This window comes from Ursus americanus, chromosome 23, assembly GCF_024610735.1.
Source record: "Ursus americanus isolate L20-20 chromosome 23, mUrsAme1.1.p, whole genome shotgun sequence".
NCBI lineage: Eukaryota > Metazoa > Chordata > Mammalia > Carnivora > Ursidae > Ursus > Ursus americanus.
The window spans coordinates 22,178,719-22,183,236 of record NC_142149.1 but is presented as its reverse complement, the minus strand read 5'-3'; the positions used below and the strand labels follow the sequence as shown (position 1 = coordinate 22,183,236).

General features: G+C 49.6%; 1 pseudogene; it reads left to right on the top strand.

Moving 5' to 3' along the window:
- LOC123786538 (small ribosomal subunit protein eS19 pseudogene) lies at positions 1-4,237 on the top strand (annotated as a pseudogene).
- Positions 4,238-4,518: the final 281 nt, after the last annotated feature.

Below are 4,518 nucleotides of genomic sequence, written 5' to 3'. Positions count from 1 at the left end.
ATGGGGGCCCAGCAAGAGAGACTGGGCAGGGGTCGGGTGGCCCTGGAGAAGGAGCTGTTACGGTGACTGCCCAGCGAGGAAGCTTCTGGTTCACCTGCAAGTGCCCATGGAGGCTTTTAAGTTACAGGATTCAGAAAGAACGTGCAGCTGTCAGCAGGGAGGGGTCACGGTGGGAGGGGCAGAGGTGCGGGGAACCAGGGAGGGTTCTCTTCGAGCCATCAGCTACCCTGACCAAGTCATTCTCCGGTTTGCTGGCAGGGGCACCGCTCCTGACTGGGGGAGGGGAGACTAAGGTGAGAAGTGAATTCCTTGCAGGAGTTAGAGGTCTGCGAGCTCCAAGGGGCGAGGTCGGGGTGGGGATTGCACATCAAGCCACTCTGCGGGAAAGGCCGGTAAAGGAGACGCCTGCACGCTGTGTTTAGGAAGCACCTACTGCGGGCACTTGGCAGCACCGCCTCACCTCACCCTTGCAGCAAGCCCCAGACGTAGGCCTGCTTTGAGCCTTTTGATCGACATGGAAACTGAAGTTTGGGTTTCAGGGGTCAAGAAGCAAAGGGAAGTATAAGTCCCTTCCCGAAGGTCTCACAGCTTATAAGTGGGGAAAAATCCAGGTCTGTCTGTCGCCAGAGTCCATCCCCTTCATCTCTCGCCACCTCCCAGATGAGAGCCAAGGCTCCCTCCCAGAGCAATAACTCAGGCCTCACCCCTCTCTCAGTCTCCACCCTGGACCAGGCCTCCAGGGCCCCACAGCAACCCCGTGAGAGAGCCACACTCAGAGGAGCAAACGGAGCCTCAGAGACGTTAGTGACTTGCCAAGGACACAAAGCTAATTAGTGACAGAGGTGGGATTCAGATCCAGAGACCTTCTCCCACCAAATCACTCTGCCTCATTTCTCCCTGAGCACTTAGCTTCTTCTCCAGTTTCCTCATCTGTAAAATGGGCCCGGCGGGGGGGGGGGGTAGCGTTAGGGAGAGAACGCACAGATAAAAGCCACTTGGCACAGTACCCAACCTCACTCAAACTTCAACAAATATTCGCTGAGCACCTACTAGGAACAGGACCCTCTTGAAGCTTTTGGGAGGCAACAGGTAACAGAAACCAGCCCCTGCTCTCCCGAGGAGGATACTGAGACGAGGGTTAGGAGGAGAACGGGCTAAAGACACAGAGAAAGCGCTCCACAGTCGCACCCACTTAAGTCCTCCCTACTGGTTGTAGGAGCTTGGGTTCTGGGGCTCTCTGCATCTGGATCTAGCCAACGGGAGGAACACAGAAAGAGGCCAGCCTCCCAGGTGAGCAGCCCTCCTCCACCTCCCATGACACCATCGAAGCCCTTCCTCCCCTGCCCCCCGCGGGCTGCGATGGGCGCACACTTGGCTTCCTGTTCCCTCTCTTCCCGGGACCTACAGCCGGCGCTCCTTGTTCTGTTGCAGACTGCCAGCTGCCCAGCCTCCCCTCCCCGTACAACCCTGAATCTGATGCAAGACTCTCGGGGGTCATAAGAACCTGAGGGTTGGGGAACGCTTTGGAGGTCCTGACGCAGCCCTGAGGGGTAGAGCCCCAGCTGTTCACGTTCAAGAGGATGGAGAGATTCGCTTCTCTGGGTGGGTGGGCTTCTGGTCAAAATCAGGGAGTTCCTCACAGAGGGACAGGAAAATCAGCCTCTAACTCTACAAACACAAAAGAATCACAGTTGGAGCCATTCTTAAGCAGTTAGGACATTATTTTATTTAATTTGATCCTCTGCGGGTGTAAAATCCCATTTTTTTAAAAGATTTTATTTATTTATTTGACAGAGAGAGACAGCCAGCGAGAGAGGGAACACAAGCAAGGGGAGTGGGAGAGGAAGAAGCACGCTCCTAGCAGAGGAGCCTGATGTGGGGCTCGATCCCAGAACGTGGGGATCACACCCTGAGCCGAAGGCAGACGTTTAACGACTGCGCCACCCAGGCACCCCTAAAATCCCATTTTAGAGCTGATAAAACTGAGGCTCAGAAAAGCAAAGTGACTTGCCCAAGGAATCCAAAGCCCCTCCTCTTCTCTACCTGCAGTGCCTGAGCTATAAGCCCGGGCTCGACTGCAATCCCCAAGTGCAACCAGAGGCAGAAGAATTGGGGGAAGAGACTCTTTCTTGCACCTCCCCTGGGTCATTGCTGCTTTCGTTGCCCCTTCTTGGGGCCGTGCCAACGTGTCAGGAGATGGGGCCAGGTCCTTCCTAGCTCCCCATTGCTGCTTCCAGAATATCACTCTGCCACTTTCTTGCAAAAGCCCCTGCTCCACCCACCTGTGCCAGCCCCCTCTCCTGAGTGTTGTCCACTGACCTCCCAGCACTGTTTCTCACTTGTTGAAGCCTTTTGGCCTCCCAATTCCTAGTGCACCCTGGGCAACTCTGAAAGTCCCAGCCTCTCCCTCCATTCTACAACCTTCATGTGTCAGCCCTAGTTCTCCTCTGCCCGAGCCCTTGTTCCCATCTCGGACACTGTCACCACCCATAAGGGCTCGCATTTTCCTTTCTGAACTTGCTTTCTGCTCCCTTTGTTAAACTGTTCCCCAGACAACTGTTCTGCAATCCCTGGTAAATTGACCCTGAGATGTTTTTCCCACCTGTCAGCCCCCTTCCGTCTTCATTCTCTTCCCTTTTTCAGCCCAAGAGTCTCTGCTTTATCAAATCATCTTAACGTCTTACCTTCTGTCTTTTGTGGTTACACTTGCCTGGCAAAACCCTAACTCGGGACTTCTGATGCAAGAAGGCTACCTCAAGGGGCGCCTGGGTGGCTCAGTCGTAAAGTGTCTGCCTTCAGCTCAGGGCGTGATCCCAGGGTCCTGGGATCCACCTCCTTCAAGCCCCTCTTTGAGCCCCGCATCATCAAACCCAGCATCAAGACTGCTACTCCCTTTCCATCTGCCCCTCCCCCCAACTCGTGCTCTTTCTCAAATAAATAAATAAAATCTTTAAAAAAAGAAGTCTACCTTAGCACATATGTTTACTACTCCATACTCAAAAATCCCTTTAAAATGACAGAAAAATTATACTGGAGTTTTAAAGCAGGTTAGATTATACTAATGCAAAACCCAACAGAGAAGAGGAATCCATGATCCCATAGAGGAATTCACTAAAAGTGTGAATCTCTCATGAAAGAACCCTAGATTTCCTGCTAATGTCAGGAACAAGGCAAGATTGTCACTCTCATCATCCCTGTTCAACATTGTGCTGAGGTTCTAGCCAGTGTTCTCAGGCAAGAGTCAAAGGGCATCCAGAATTGAAAGGAAGAAGTAAAACTATCCAAGATGGCATGGATTTCCACGCGGAAAATCTGGGGCATCTAAAACATAGCTATTAGAACAATATGTGTGTTTAGCAAGATTTTAAGGATGAGATCAACATATAAATCAATTGTATTTCTATACTGGCAATGAACAACTGGAAATGGAAATAAAAAATATAATACCATGTCCAGTAGCATCAAAAAATATTAAGTACTTAGGGAAAAGACTGATAAAGAATATTCAAGACCTACACACTAGAAACTACAAAACTTTGCTCAGAGACCTCAGTAAATGAGGAGCTATACTATGCTCATGGATCAGAAAACTCAATACTGTCAAGATGTCAGTTCTCCCCAAACTGACAGATAAATTCAACACAATCCCAGTTAAATTCCCAGCAGCCTTTTTTTGTAGAAATTGAAAAATTGATTCTAAAATTCTTATGGAAATGCAATGGACTTAGGATAGCCAAAACAACTTTGAAAAAGAAGGTGGGGGAAGTTGAAGAGCGCTTTCCCCTGGGTGGCAGCACTGAAGCCACCCCTGGCTGGAGTTACAGTAAAAGACATGAAACAGCATGGGTTCATCAGAGCTCCAGTAGCTTTCCTCAAAAAGTTTGGGAAGCTGAAATTTCCTAAATGGGTGGACACTGTCAAGCTGAGCATAAAGAGCTTGTTCTCTGTGATAAGAACCGGTTCTAGGATGACTCACTTCCACAGAGCAGTGCCTGTATCTCTCAGGCACCAGGTTGGCGCCTTGACCAAGATCTGTGGGGGACATCAGAGAAATAGTATCACACCCAGCCACTTCAGTCAAGGCTCCAAGAATGTGGCCCACAGGGTCCTCCAAGTCCTGGAGGGGCTGAAAGTTACAGACAAGGACCAAGACAGGGACCACAAACTGACACCTTGGGGACAGAGAGGTCTGGACAGAATCTCTGGACAGATGGCAACCACCAACAAGAAGCATTAGAACAAATGCTGGGTTAATAAGTTATTTAATTTGTGGAATTAAAAAAAAAACAAGCTGAAGAACTTGCACTAGTTAATTTCAAGATTATTGGAAAGCTGCAGTAATCAAGGCAGTAAGTATCCTGTTGTCTATCAAGACAGACAAATAGACCAAGGAAGAGAATAGAAAGTCTATAAATAGACCCATGCATATATGGTCAATTGCTTTTCAACAAAGATGCTAAGGCAGTCTAGTGGGACAAGGATAGTCTTTTCAACAAACATCCTGGAGCAAATGAATCT